This window comes from Pseudopipra pipra, chromosome 6, assembly GCF_036250125.1.
Source record: "Pseudopipra pipra isolate bDixPip1 chromosome 6, bDixPip1.hap1, whole genome shotgun sequence".
In the NCBI taxonomy this organism is placed as follows: Eukaryota; Metazoa; Chordata; class Aves; order Passeriformes; family Pipridae; genus Pseudopipra; species Pseudopipra pipra.
Genome location: NC_087554.1, coordinates 27,014,874 through 27,030,630, shown reverse-complemented (window position 1 = coordinate 27,030,630; position 15,757 = coordinate 27,014,874). Strand labels below are relative to the sequence as shown.

General features: G+C 48.4%; 1 protein-coding gene across 3 annotated transcripts in view; it reads right to left on the bottom strand.

Moving 5' to 3' along the window:
• The window catches only part of MGA (MAX dimerization protein MGA), a 64,366-nt gene extending 57,395 nt beyond the window's left edge, over positions 1 to 6,971 (bottom strand). Inside the window, exons 1-2 of one of the 3 annotated variants that reach the window (XM_064658099.1) lie at positions 6,741 to 6,971; positions 5,762 to 5,816 (exon numbers count right to left, since the gene is read on the bottom strand). The gene's annotated coding sequence lies outside the window, so the exon portion shown is untranslated. The remainder of the gene's footprint in view (positions 1 to 5,761; positions 5,817 to 6,740) is intronic. The other 2 variants (XM_064658097.1, XM_064658105.1) reach the window with 2 other exon arrangements.
• Between the last annotated feature and the right edge of the window lie 8,786 nt (positions 6,972 to 15,757).

The following is a 15,757-nucleotide window of genomic DNA, read 5'->3' as shown; positions in this document are numbered from 1 at the left end:
AATCATCTCAGAAGCACATAACTAAATGAAATACATTTCTGAGACACTTGACAAATGTGCACCAAAACAGTAACAAAGGTCTGTATAGAGGACCAGGGGAGTACCACCAGCTCTGCATGTGCATGCACACTTATGTCTCTCTAAAGGGCAAGGCCGTGTAGGTGGAGGGGTGTTGGACATCAGGTAACCAGGGCAGTCTCAGCCAGGCAAGAGACAAGACAGCATGTGCCAGTGCTGGGAACAGTAGTATGGCCTCAGGAGTCTAAGTGTCCACACACCAGCAACCAGGGAATCTGGGATCCTGGAACCAACTGCTGGTGTCCAAGGTCAGCTGCTGGAGGTATCTTCTCAGTACATATAGATATATATATATGTATATCTATGCATATGTGTGATCTCCTCCTGCTCAGACAGGGAAGGGAGCAAGATAAGGCTGTTATTGCTGTGTTCCTCTAAGTATCTGTGTGTCTGCCTGATTGGTGTGGCCAGACATGTTTTCATGTAAATGTCATGTGTGCACGTGCTCTCTGTGCTTGTGCCCACCAGGAATACATTTTCAGCCTTACAACTGGTTATACCTGGGGGCGTGGAGCTGCAGCAGCCTCAAGCTGCTGGACCTAGCACAGTATTTTTCCCTTAACAAATCCAGTCAGAAATAATTACACCATTTTCAGGAATAGTCATTTTATACCTACAAGAATCACATACTCAGTATAGCAGTCATCAACTTTTAGGGCCACAGGGTACAGACACTATTTTGTATTACCCAAAATGTTTCTGAACAGCAACAATACAGAAACAAGTCTTTTCTTCAGTAAGAGGGCCATTTGTATGACTAAGAGCAGACAAAGACCAGAAGAGCAGACACTGCCCATAAGCCACATGCTACTGTTGACTTTGCCAGAGATTCTGCTACAATTTTACCTAAGGCAGGTAGAAATGCTTGCCTGCAGCAAAAGCAGAACCCCCAGTTTATCAAGAGAACAGATTAACCTGTAGAAGTCACAGCAGTACTGTAGATTGCCACAGCTTAAGTAACCCAGTTCTAAGCAGCTTATAGCTGACAAGAAAGAAGAATACTGCAGTAAAGAACTACATCCCATTTAGATCAGTAGAAAACCAATTGGCAGCACAGAAATTAACTGGTTTGCACCTATTGAACACTGTCCTCCATGATCAGGGAGAGTTACCTCATACTAGCCAGTAACGTGATGGTTGTATTTGAAATTGTAGAATCATAGAACCAACCAGGTTGGAAAAGACCTCCAAGATCATCAAGTCCAACCCTTGATCCAACACCACCACAGTTACTAGACCATGGCATTAAAATGCCACATCCAGTTTCACCTTAAAAACCTCCAGGGACAGTGAATCCACCACCTCCCTGGGCAGCCCATTCCAATGTCTGATTACTCTGTCTGTAAAAAATTTCTTCCTCATATCCAACCTAAACTTCCCTTGGCAGAGCTTAAGATCATGCTCTCTTGTCCTACTGCTGGTTTCCTGGGAGAAGAGACCAATGCCCATCTGTCTACAACCTCCTTTCAAGTAGTTGTAGAGGGTGATGAGGTCTCCCCTGAGCCTCCTCTTCTCCAGACTAAACAGCCCCAGCTCACTCAACTTCTTCTCATAGGACTTGTGCCCCAGTCCCTTCACCAGCCTCATTGCTCTTCTCTGGACCTGCTGCAGCACCTCAATGTCCTTTCTGAACCGAGGGGCCCAGAACTGGACACAGAACTTGAGGTGTGGCCTCACCAGTGCTGAGTACAGGGGAAGAATCACTTCCCTGGTCCTGCTGGCCACACTGTTCCCGATACAGGCCAGGATGCCATTGGCCTTCTTGGCCACCTGGGCACACTGCTGGCTCATGTTCAGCTTCCTGTCAACCCAAACTCCCAGGTCCCTTTCTGCTCTCCAGCCTCTCTGTCCCCAGCCTGTAGTTCACTACCAGAAGTACAGTCTTCTCCAAAATGCTTCTTCCAGACATATTCCGGGCTTTGCAGCACCTTGAAAGTATGAACTACAGTCTTTACAAACTGCCTTTCAGTCTGCAGTGAATAGCACCCCTCTCAGTAACGCCTACAAGCATAAAGCACGAGTTCAGGCCTACACGCTACAAGTAACACAGAGACTGTAACTTTCACCACCCTGCAGCCTAGAGATTGCTAGCTGGAGCTGCAGCAACAAATTGTGTTCTTCAGCCACTGTTATGTCTAACATATGTCCAAAAAAAAATCAGTAAAGATTCAGTAACAAATCACAAGCTGGAGGGTAACAACGCTTTGCTAAAGATACCTATGTGTGAGAGCAACATACCTTGTAGCCATAGTTACACAAAACAGAATAGTTGCCAACTTGTGGAAAACACGAAAGAGGTGTCTATTACATTTTTTGTTAACAATCCCCTTTTCAGTTCAAATACAAAGATTGCTACACAAATAGATACACCACAGTATACACACTGTATACTTGGAAAGGCACTACTTGGAAAGGCATTACTGGAGCATAAATAAGGCTTTCAGCTCTCAAATTCACTAGCTAAAACCGAGCACTAGCTAAAACTACACTCACTAGCTGAAAACAACAGCTATCAAAATGAACTGTGCCAATGTTACACCCCAAAGCAGCAGTCAGCAGTTTATTACAGCAGTGTACAAATTTATTACTAACTATGACCTGGCAGCCCTAGCAACCTTACAAAATCCCAATTTTTAGCCTTTAAAAAAAACCCCAAAAAACCCAAATCCACAAACATTTAAAGACCTGAAAATCTAGTCATGTTACAGTCAGAAGTATTGTGCAATGTGCACACTAGAAGAGTTAAAATACAAAAACCCTGCTTTCTTTAGACAATGTTTTGCCACTTTGGAGAATGATTAACAATAGCACCCTGTTAATTTGGAAACTCTGGGATGGACTAAACTGCATGTAGAAAGTCATCTAGTCCCATTTCCTATGCCATACTCAGCCCCACTGGCCTCCAACTGCTTCTCTAAGCAAGCATTGGTCTCCTAGAACTGAATGTTCAACACAAACGTCTCTAATAACCTGCAGCATCTATGATAGCTCCACACCTCTGTCCTTAGGCAAGAGAATCCCAGTCCCAACGTACTTTAAAAAAAGTTTACATAATGTTATTTATGATAGAAAATCAGCTTAAGTTGTTCCTTTAGCTATAGTGATGAAGTATAATTCAGTGTCAAGAAGATTAAAGATGTAAGTGTTGGTACAATCTAGCAAAAAAAGTGAGATTAAGAAAAAAATTATTGCAAGAAATGGACTGCTGTAGGGGGGAAAAATGTTTTTTTTTTCAGATTTAACTTTTCTTGCTGATACAAACATGCTGAGCTGAAACACCTGCTCCAGCTGCAGAAAGAAAGTGCTTATCCCCACAGCAAGTACGGCACAGCTTGTGCATCGCCAGATTTCAGCCCAGAGCACTGCTTTATACAAAACCAAATTCACTTAACACTCAGAGCCCTGACTATTGCAGGACAAATAGGTGTAGTTTAAAAAGTGCTTCACTAACTGAGAGCTGCATGCCTGCAAAAGCAGCAGCTGCTATTGGAGGAACAGGGCACATACCTGGGAGGGGAGGGAGAAAAACCTGCTTCACCTCTCCAATACTTGTACTTTGCCACAAGAGTCTGAACATTAAGCCCCCTATAAAGTCAAGAGTTTGTTAAACAGCATTAATCCTGCAATGTATAGTGCACAATATTCTGCACCTATCAAGAGTTACCCAAACTTTTGGGAAACTCTTCCCAAACACTGAAGACTGCAAAATGGAAACACACAAACTTGGATGTGGCACTTAGTGCCATGATCTGGTTGGCAAGGTGGTGATAAGTCAAAGTCTGGACTTGATGATCTTGAAGGCCTTTTCCAATCTACATGATTTTGTGATTATATGAAGTATGAACCACTGGTGAGAGGGCAGAGAGAAAAGCCAGCATTCACCAGAAATAAATGCTCTTTTTTAATCTGTATACAACATGCTACATTTAACCTAATATATTTTACATTCCTTTCCATATTCTATCAGTCGATGATATGCCTATTACTCATACATTCAATGAATGCTGTATTTTTTCAATATACTATTATTTCAACTACCAAAAATTATAAAACAAAATAATAAAGCAATGTTTTACGCTTTTTGCCACCCAACACTGGCAGAAACAAGCCATAATCAGCTGAAATAGCACTATTTTGATGGATTTTGGCCTTTATGGCCATCATGAGGAACATCTATCACATATGTGAATCTTCAGTTGGGAATCTTGTCTGCATCATAGAAAAAATAAAAAAAGAGGCATATAAAAAGCCCTCCCCTGAGGTCAGGACTATCCTATTCATCCAGCTACTTTATAGCAATTGTCATTGCTACAGAGTCACTAATGGCTCATCAAGTTAGAACTACCAAAGAACCTGTATTCCCCTTTTTAGTTATGGTAAAAAGGAGAGTGATGCCAAATAAAGTCCAGGCTGTTGGTGACATGTTCCAGGTTTATATCCATATTCATTATAAATTGACTTACCCTGTGGTCAGGCAGACCACACTGTATTAGCAGAAAGCACTGTACTACATGAGTGAGCAAAACAGCACAATTCCATCATCAGAAGTACTTAACAGTAATTGGCTCACAATCTTGTCATTCTCCAAACTGGCTTTTCCTTAAGATAGTGACTGTAGCAATGAATGGATTTTCATTGTAGATAGGTGGCTACCACATTCATTTTCTGTCTTTTAGGCTGCTCACATCCCTTGCTGCCTTTCTGGTTTGGGCTTAATCTTAAAAAGAAGACAGAAAACAAACAAACAAAAAAAACCCCAAAAAACAAAAATCACTTTCTTCGGGTTGCTTTCTTCTCATAACAAGCCTTCATCAGCCTTTTCACACATATAATTTTCATTGCATTCTTCCTTATCCAGTTCAGCAAAAGATATTTCAAGGATTTATCACAGGTACTAAAACCAGCCGAAATCAAGCAGTGAAAGTGTATTCCATCTTTCTGTGGAGAGAGAAGAGCAACTCCACCACCATAACTTGATTCTTTATTCTAAGGTCACCCAGTCTTAAAGAAGAAAAAAGCAAACCCACACATCACAACACATCCTTAATTACGGAAGAAAAAGACACCAAGTAAGCCTTGCTGGTGCCACAGCTAATGGCACTGTTCTCTATACACATGCCATGGCTGAATTTTTTTAGTAGATCCTCTGCCATGTATGAAAGAGCAGCCAGAAAACAGCTTCCTCTTAGAGTAGAACTCTTTCTCACTCCTCTGGGCAGAGATCTATTTCATTGCCCTCTAAGAAGAACGTCTTTGACTTCCCATTCCTTAGGAAATTACATCTGAAAAAGCCAACACACACAACTGCATACTTCAGAAATGATCTAGTGGATTTGCGTGTAAATGAAGAAATTACATAACCTTAAAGAGAAAGAATTTCAATTTTTGTTTTCTGGTAGGTGACCACACAAGTTTATTTACAAGTGAGACTAAGGTTGGTTTCCTCCAGTTGCACATTTGCCTCCCATGGCAGGCACAACAGCATTGCACCAACACTGAGCCAGCAGTAGGTGTGGTTAACAGCCAACTGCTGCCAGATCGAATATAGAAATGAATGAACACTGCCCATCTCTGGCAGGCCTAAGAACTATGTTTCTTCCCACATAGGCACAAAAATGGTCACCCACAGTAACACTTTTCAAGCAGAATCAATTTCCCTTTCCAGTCCTTAGTACAAACTCACAAGGCACTGTGGTGAGGGCACTGAAAGGGTGTTGAGGCTGCACTGGACAGAACACCTGGAAGTGACAAGACCAAAGCATCAGAGTCTGCCCTCTTCTTTACACAACCTCTGCTTTTCAGAGTCTGCAGCAACTTCAAATCTTTGGGGCTTTAGCCTGTTCCATCAAGTGCGATTACAGACGGCCTGCGAGTTCAGACAGTTCACACTGGGAGTGAGGCAGCGTGACTGTTGTGTAAGATTTGACATCTTAAGAAGTCACGCGAGAAGCTCCAGCCACGTTATGAGAAGCTACTTATCTCCCCGGGCTCAACCTACTCCCTGAGCTGGCCTTTGCGTTTCAGCCCCCTTTTAAACTCCGCATCAGCTCAGGACGAGGAGTTTAACCGGGGGCGGCTCCAAAGGGCACCAACAGCCGCTGCCCCCTGCGACGTGCCGGGGCGCACGCGCGCTGCCCGCCCCGCCCCTGCCCGCCGTCCCGGGGCACCCGAGGGGCACCGCGGCCGCTCCCGGGAAAGGCTCTCCCGGCAGCCCAGCCCCGCCTCGCGGGTGGCGCCGGCCACGCCTCCACCAGGGTACAGTCCCTCGGAGCGCGATGGCTCTGGGAGCAGCGGCAGTTGCCCGGGGCCGGGCCTCACCCGACCTTTGCCGGCCGGAGAGCCCGGATGCCGCGGGGCCGCTCGGTCGCTGTTAACCCCACGCCGGTCAGGTGACCGCCGCCCGCTGCCCATTGCCCGCGCCCCCGGGTCCCGCCCGCCCGCGGCCCCGGGCGGAGCGGCGCGGAGGCGCGCGAGGAGAGCGCGCGGCCGCTGCTCCCGCCCCGCTCCGCGCGCGGCCCCCGCGCCTCAAACGCGGCGGCGGCCGCGCGGAGAGGCAGCGCGCGCGGGCGCGTGATTGGGCGGCCGCCGCGCTCACGTGATGCGCGCACGCCTCGCACCACCTCGAGTGAAAAACTTGCGAGGGGGAAGGAGGCGGCTCTTACCTGGCTCCGCGCGCCGCCAGCTCCGCGCGCTGCCCGGCACCGCCCCAGCCCACGCGGGCCTCGCCCGCCACGCGCGACCTCCTGCTGTCCTCATTGGCCGCCGCGGCCCGTCACGTGGGCCGCGCACGTTCCCCCTGCTCCTTCCTTCCCCCCGCGGGGAGAGGCCGCCGCGAGGCCGGTACCGGAGCGCAGCCGCGCGGCCGGAGAGCCGGGCGGGGGGGGCGGGAGGGCGGTGGCGGCGGCGGCCGCGCGGTTCGGCCGCCTCGCGACGCCCCGCCAGCGGCGCGCTGCCGATTGGCCGGGCCCGCCCGCCGACGCAGTTCCGCTCCCCGGCGCCGCTGGGCCACGCCCTTCCCGCCCCTCCCCTGCCCGTGCGCGAGGGAGAACACGCCGCTCGCGCGTGGGGCCGCGCAGCAATGCTTCCGCCGGCGGTGGCGGGCGCGCGCCCTCCCCGAGGGGCGGCCGGACACCGGGCGCGTTCCCGCGGCCGCGGCGGGCGCGGGATAGCGGGGGCGGCGCGGTCCTTGCGGTCCCTGCGGGCACGCTCCTCCCGCGGCCGCGGCCCCGCCCTCCGCCCGGCGGCGTTTGTCACGGCATTTGTCACGGGACAGGCGCTCGTGTGCGGCGGGGTGCGATGTTCTGGGGGCACCCGGAGCTCCGAGCGAACGCCGACGGCGTGGTTCCGCAGTTCATGAGCATCTCCGCACGTTGGATGCTGTTGCCGCTCGCACAAGGCTCCTCCGGGGCGCCCGGGACAAGCGTGGTTGTTGAACCCCCGCGGACTGCGCTCTCAGTAATTTCCGAGTTACCTGGAAACTGCCTGAGGTTATCTATGAGCTGCAAGAGTTAAATAAAGGCTGTGTGGCCCTCCAGCATGGGGATGTATTCACTAATACCTCTAAACTTAAAAGACCTGCGTGGCTCAGGTAAAAGGTGATTCTGGAGATTAGTATCTGGAAAGTCTATATTGGGCACACAGTGAAATAATTTAACAAATGTTGAAGTTAAAAAAAATATGTAAACAACCCCTCCTGAGCTCTGGGCAGCATGGGCATGTACAGGTAGGTGAGCCTAGATGAATTAAATGGCAATTGTAACCAACTGAGGCTGTAACTATGTCAATGATGAAGGCCAGGCCTCTTGTGCGGTCTTGAAAAATAATTTCAGGTTGACTTGGGTAAAGGCAGATCAGATGGAATGGAACCTAATTAAAAATGTAGACAAAAGGTAATGGTAAACAGCACCATACTGTAGCCCTAGGCTGAAATTTCTGTGTTGGAGATCTTGGCTTCGAAAGGTGCTCAGTCATGGCAGCAATCAGCATTCCCCAGGCATGGTAATGCTACTGAGAACGTGTCACTATGGCTGGGGAGTCCACGAGGAATGTAAAAAGGGATGTGCCTAATTAGGCATAAATTTATACTTTTGTAAAATTAAACTTCCATTTGAATTGATCCTGATTTGAGTGGTTGGTTCCCAGATCACTGAGAAGCTAAAAAATATCATCTCTCACATCTTAGATAAGTATTTTTGAGGACTCTATATACAAAGGTTACAAATGTATTAACCAGTGCATAATCTTTGTTGGGCTTTTTCAATCTTAGGGCCAAAGTTTGGAAGAGTTTGGGTGTCAGTGCAGGAGGCACTGGTGAGCCTAGGTCCCATCTTTTTGGAGTTCCTAAGCAGATGAAGAGATGGTTTCTTTGAAATTCCTGTTACTATAAGGGATGTGTGCCCAATTCCCAGTTAACAGGCCAAGCAGAGAAAACATCACACAAATAAAATTTACCGTTTGACACTAAATGTGATGATGTTGCAAACCCAGGAAAGGATAAAGAAGTAATGCCAAAGCAATCAAAGATGCTGGAGCTTTGGACAGATGAAAAATAACACATGGAGGGGAAGTAGGTCATTGATAATAATTTCTCCGGGGGAAAAGACACTTTGACTGGAGCACTGGAGCAGTTTTAAAGGAAACCTGATGGTGTTTGTGAAAATCACAGAAATGAGCCAACTGCGTGATACAGCTTAAATAAATAAATAAATTGATAAGATGTTGTTTTGGTCTCTAAGTGCAAAAACCACCCTTTATCTGGGAGAAGCAGATCTCATGACTACTCTGCTACATAAATTCCTATGCAAGTCAGATTTGAAAATCTTAATTTTGAAAATGTGCATATCATTTGAAGATATGCAGAGATACCCTTATTACATGGTGAGACTTTGCAGAAAAATTATTCTGTTTGTTGGCTACTCTTTGGAGTTTTTTGGGGTTTTTTTAAGGCTGAGTATTGTTCATTAGAGATTCAGGGAGCTTAAATAAGTGAAGAAAAGAATAATCCTCCTCCCCCACTCCTTTCCTTTCTGAATAAAATATTTAAAAAGGGAAACTGGAGGAAGAACAGTCAGTACCTGTTCTTCCATGGATGTGTTTGCCCAGGGACCACACTACTCTTCTACAACATCAGTTTACCCAGAGGCTCCCACTCTCCTGTTCACAGATTGTTCACTGTGGGCCTCTCCCCTTCACGGTAAGTCAAACAACCCCAACCTTTTCAGTTCTTGCATCCCCACCCATCCTAGTAAGAGTGATAAAATGGGCCTGTAAATCCAATATGAGTGTTCCTATTGAGGAGCATATTTAGGAAATAAAGGTTTTAGAAAACTGAGCAGAACAGGCACATCCTTTTATAGGAAGAAATTATACAGGTTTTGAGTGGGCTGAGCTCGTGGGAGGAAGGAAGTGTGATACAAAGAGAAAGGGTGGTGCTAAATCTGGTCTATACTGAAGGCTGGCATTTTATTGCCAAACTCATTACCTGCTGTGTTTGTTCCTGATGACTGCAGAATTCAAACCCCGATAAACAAATTTTGTTCTTCCAATAATAATATCCATTTATAATTAGTCAAAATGTAAAAATAATTACATTTAAACAACCATAATTATATTTAACAACCACCACCACCCTTCTGTTTGAAGTATGCTATTTAAATGCTTTAATCAATCATTCAAAGTCTGCAAAATGTCAGGACTAAGGATGCAACTTCCTGGGCACTGAGTGACTCAGGATCATATGAAGAAAATAATGTGTAAATTTTTCATTAATTCCGCATTAGACACATGGGAGCCAGATAAAGATTGCTGAGATAATTGTGAAGCTGGCATTTACTAGCTTCCTAGCGTGAATTTTGCATCCCAAATAAAGACTTTCTATCTGAATACATGGAAAGGGTTCATTGATGATTGTTGCTTTCTAAGAGTTTCCCTAATGTTGTTTTTGTTGGAAAAAGTTTAATAAAGATCAGTAGTCTTGGTTACACTTGGAGCCACTGCTATTGTCCATCCTCTTCACAATTTAAGCCTGAACCTTCCCTTTATAACCAGCACCAGAGCTGCAAAGGTAGTAGTGTAATTGTACATCAAGAAATTTTCTTCTTTCCAAAGCCTGAGGCCAGGAATCAGGCACTGGGGCTGGAGAGGTAAGGTTGGGAAAAAAGCCTGTCCATGTTTTCTTAAGTTATTCTACAAGGAAAAATGGTAGGCAAAGTATAAGGCCTGCCCCTAGCTTTATTGCTTGTTTTATTTCTCACATGTGATAAAGCCCTGCAAGAACTAACTGAGGTCTCCAGACTGCTCCCCACTTGCAGCCTTCTTTCCTATGTCTTTCTGGTCAGTGATGGTGAGGCCTCCTCTATCTCTACACACAAGTGGGAGTCTGTGCTTCCGAGTCTGGGCTCCTGGTCTCTCCTTTACAGAAGACTGCAAGGTGGCCAAGTCCTCTTCTCTACGGGGATTTTCTTGTCCCAGCTTCCTTCCACAGGGACCAGGGACAGTTGTGACCTCTGAATTCCCAAACCATTGCCCTCCTCAGCCCAAAGAAAGTAGGGCTGAAACAGGGATGCACTTCAGCCCCTCATCCTCAATCTTTTTACAAGAAGACCTGGGGCAGCACCCGCAGCAAGGGAGCTGCTGGCTCCGGCGCGTCTCTCCGCAGTTTGCTCCGGGCACGGTATTTAAAGGCAGAAACCTCCTGGGAATGCATCAGTGATGAGACGCTGCGACTTGGCTTCCCTGCTGTGGGCAAGTTCCTAACGGGCACAAGCTACCTTTGGGATCTGGCCAAAGACCATCGCTCCCCGGAGGGAGCAGCCCCGGACATGCCGGCAGAGCTCTCCCAGCCTCGCTGTCTCTCCCAGCTGCTTTGTTCGCCGCAGGTTTGGCTCTTGTGCTGCCACGAGCCTTGCCGAGGCCAGACTTTTTTCCTTCCTTTTCCCCATCCCAAGGGACCGCAGCCTAACAAACCCTTCGCTGCCCGAATACTCAACCCCACCCTGCCCAGGCCTTGGGCTGCCTCTTCCCCGCGGTGACGGGCGATCCCAGACGCGAGGGGTTAAACCCTTCCCCGACCAAAGCTCCAAGGACGGCGGCTGCCGGCGCAGCTCCCGGGGGCAGATCGCTATAGCAGCAGCAACGACCCGAGTCCCGTTAATAAACGGGGGCGGGGGCTGGGGGACAAACCCGCCTTAAGTGTGCTGGGAGGGGGGCGCGGGGCTGCGCTCGGCCCCGACCTCCGCAGGGTCCCCCCGCGCGGGCGAGCGGATGGCGGGCGCGGTGCCTCCATCCAGCGCGGCCCAGGGCTCCTCCGCCACAGCGCACAAGCCGCGGGAACCCAAACGACAATCGCTAGCGATCCACGGGACCGGGAGCTGCCCTGGAGCCCCGGCAGGAAGCACCAGCTGCGAACCCCTTGCGCGCCTCTGCCAGCAGCAGTGCGAAAGAAGCTGCGGCGTGGAGGCACCCGATGCCAGCGCACCTGCCTGACCTTCCCGACAGCGCCCAAGACGCTTGCTGGATCCTAGAATTATCTTGCTTTAAGCTGGAAGTGCTGGTGATTTCTCAGATATGTGGAGATAGTAGTTCTCATGCTGCAACATCCTCATTTCAAGCAGCTTTGAGAGCCCCAAACGATATTAAAGATCTAACAGACAGACTCTATCCGTGCCCTGCAGCCTCTCCCGATGCAAGGAGACATGAAGCAGGCACAGCTCATCCCTCCTGCAAGCAGCAGAGCTCTGCCCCTGCAGCCCAGGCTGCCACTGGCACACTGGGGCCAAGGCTTTGGCCCTTCCCCAAAGCAGGAGGCCTACCCTGGGGCTAACAGGGAGGACAAAAAGGGAAGAGAGCAGAGTAGGGGAAAGGGAATGGTACATTCCTTAGAGGGGAAGCACTGGGGGCACAGGTTTGCTGGATGGGTTGGAAACCAGTTTCAGACCATTGCAGACTATCTAGAGGCTTCCACACATTTGCAAAATTTTTGCCCTTCTGAAGGGTGTCTGAGTGGACAACAACAGGCAAGGAGAGCCCAAGGCATCAGCTGTCCCACTTGTGCGTGGGGGCACCCTCTCACCTTCCCTGTCTTCCAGCCTCAGCAGTGCTGCCCTGACAAAGCTAAGCAGCAAGATGGGCAGTTTTGCCACCCAGAGCAACTCGTTGTCCTAAGCACTTGTCTGCTACCCATGTCCTCCTCTGAGGCTAACACAAAGGAAAAATAAATCTCCTGAGGCAGACACGCAACCCAGACAGGCAACCCAGGTACCTGGCAGCAGAGCACCAGCCCTCACAGTCTGGCCTGAGGCAAGGAAACTTGCTCAAAAGCTACAGCTTCATTAGGGAACAATGCAGGCAGAGCACGTTCGAAGGCCAAAGCAGTTGGCATTAGCAACCCACCGCTTATGCTGTACCCATTTGGGGCAAGGGTGGTTACCTCAGTCAAGCTCCTCACTAGGCCTGGGAACTGGCAGCCCTTGGGCAGCTTGTGAGCAGTAGGTGCATTCCTGTGGCAATGGATTTGCCATATGCAGGATGGAAAAAGTCCTGTCAGAGATGGACTGGTGAGGAAAACAGCTCTAATGTTATGGAAACAGAAGTTTTTACTGTAGTTTAAACACATTTCAACATGTTTGTGTATTTTCTGCAGTGTCACTGTCTCCCTCTTCCAGACACCCCCTGTGAAGCTATTGTCTCACACACAAGGTGTCCTGGGAAGGTGTCCTGAGGTGTTTCTCATTGGTCCTTTGTTAACCCCTTCCTATTGGCTGTTGACCCCTTACCTGACAGTTTTTTCTGTGTGACCCTGAACTTGTGATTGGCCCCCTTTGACCTTCCTAAAAGCCTTATAAACCCCAACCCCACAATAAACTTCCTCTGTCCCTCCCTGGTGGTCTGTGTGTGCTCCTTGCAGGGTCACCGGGCCACGTGCAGGGGTGGGGGGAAGAGCATTCACCACGTGCAGGGGTGGGGGGAAGAGCATTCACCTCGCAGGTAATGGGGCAAGCAGCTTAAGGCCTGGAGGTCTCCCCCATTCTCCCCAATCCACCGTACATTCCCACAGCCCATGTCCCAGCAAGGCTTCAGCCAAAACTCCCCAATGCAGGGTGATGAGGTACTGTCAGGGCAGTACATTCACTATGAATGCAGCATCCTTATCTAAAGCAAGGACATGCTAAGGTGTCCACTTAAAGCCAATAATGTTATGTACATATTATGTATTTCACTGAAATGCATCAAGAGAAACTACAAAAATGGCACAGGCAAGGCAATCATCAAACACACAAAGCACTTTCTTCATAGATGCTGCTGATAAACAATGTAACCACATCACAAAACTGCATAAGCAGCCCAGGGAGCAAACAAGCAACGAACTCTCTACAGACCGAGAGCTAGCACTTGAAGGTGTTTCTGCATCTCTCCCAAGCCTCCTTCACAGGGCAGCTCACCAACTGTACACCCAGAAATCTCATCAGGTTTTGCACACTGAATGTCAATGCAAAGCAAAAATTACTAGTTCGGGGACAAATTTTAGTTGCTTCCTGCAGTTTTGCAGGAGGCACAGAATTAAAGTCTGGCCAAGAAAAATCTCCGAACTGTTAGACTGCATGGAGCCAGAGAACTGAATTTTCTCTCCCTCAGCAATCTACTGCTCCCTCTCGCCAGCTGAATCACATTAAAATATACATTCAGAAACATAACCAAGATTACTCTTTACTGTTCACCAGCAAGGCCACTAAGCAGAGTAGAGTCCTCAGGCTGTCTGAAAGAGTGTGCCTGCTGCATTATACTCACAGGACAGTTCAGTGGCATGGTGGCAAAGGTCCTAAATTTGTCAACAAGGTGAAGGATCCAGCTGGGCATGCACAGTATCCTCGTGGGTGGCAGTGCTGCCAGAGATCAGGGGCTGCTGCAAGCCAGGCAGGATGGCTGCTCTCTATCCTATTTGGGTTAAGGACAGGAAGGAGAGTGTGGTTGAAGAGAGGTATTGAAATTGCATTTGTGAGATGCAAAATAGGATTTCATGGCTGAGCAGGCAGGCAGGCTGGAATGAGAGCTGCGAGGGAAACAGGACCTTCTGGGAAGGCTTTCTCCTATAGACCTACAGGTCATTAAAAATGACTGTCTTCAGCTTTCTGAAGGGCCTACATTCAGCTGCCTTTATGGACGTACTTCTGAAGATCATAAACAATGAGTGTGACGGATTTTAAAAATCAAGACAAAGTCTACTGTCAGATGACTCCCTAGAGCAGCTCCAATTCCTGCTGTAGGAGAGAAGAGTGGCATTTCTGAGACACAGAAATGTCATACTACAGAGGACAAAATGTCCCCAACTGGCACATTATCCCACCACTGCCGTCTCTGAGCTTTCCTGGCTCTCTGCTGAAGCAGACACCACCGGCTCGCTGGCCAGCCCTCTGCAGCTGGCCCCGGGGGTGCAAAACTGAACTGATCGCCAAACTTCCTCAGGATAAAAGCTTGCTCACTTCAGGCTGCCCTGGGGCTTTTCTGTGCATCTGGTATCTTAGGAGAGATCCCATCACCAATGCCTGCACAGCCATCTCGGCTCCTGTTTCCAGCATCCTCCCTGCAAGCAAGGTTTCAAGTGGGAAGAATCCGTGGTAACAGTCACCCATGGTCTGTGGGTTCATCTGCACTGACGGAAAGGCGTGTTGTGCCCTCCCACCACACTGTTGTATGTTGCCTTGTTTTCACCTGTGATAGCAGGTCCAGGAAAAGAGTTGTGGGGGAAACAGAGATACACCTCACCCTGCTACTGCACAGCAGGACCACAGAAAGCCTTGTCTTCTTTAGGATTTTACACACATTCTCACTACTCTTGAGCTGAGAACATATTTTTCTTTATTTGCCAAGCTCAGTGTCAGTGATGCTCTGTTGCCCAGAGAATTTGTAAGATATTTACTGAGAAAATAAATCCATTCATTTTTTTCTTATGAAAGTTTAGAGCCTTGCTGGAAAAGTACAGATTTTCTTCGTTCACAGATTTCTGATAAACAGGCAAGCTGTAAAGCACAGTGTTGAATTCTTGCCAGCCTTGTGACGGCATCATCCCCTGGACTTCCGTGAGCTGCTGCGCAGTGCCCCTGCTGTGAGATCAGCATCAGGGCTCAGCAGTGCTAAATAATGCTTCAGCAGCTGAACAGGCACAAGGAAGAAAACCAACGTCATCCCAGCAGACCATCTTTACCCAGAAGAGGTCAGGGCATGGCATATAGGCAGACTGGGTGTATTTCCAGATTACAGACTATATCCTTCTCTCAGTTGTGTTTCTTTCATGCTGGAAAACCAAGTTCCAATGATCTTGGTGCCTTTCAGACTGATTTACACTCACATCATCAATGGGTGGTTCAGATCTGTGGTGCAGGAGGCCTCTGGGATGAGGTCTTTCCCACTGAGACGATGGTTGAGTGCATGAGCATAAATCCCCAAATAACATCCCCATGGGCCAACTGCGTCTTCAGTTCCAGGTCCCTACCTACAGCTTGACAGAGCTCAGCAGACTGGCAATATTTCCTAGAGTATATTAAGAGAAAAAATTGAGAAATATCGAGCCATGTTAATTTCTGCTATAAATAAATAGATTCAGTTACTCTCATTTGGATCCTTGCCTGATGATGCCTGCAGACAACATTGGCCTGCTGGCAGGGCAGCAGCCCTGAGCAATTTC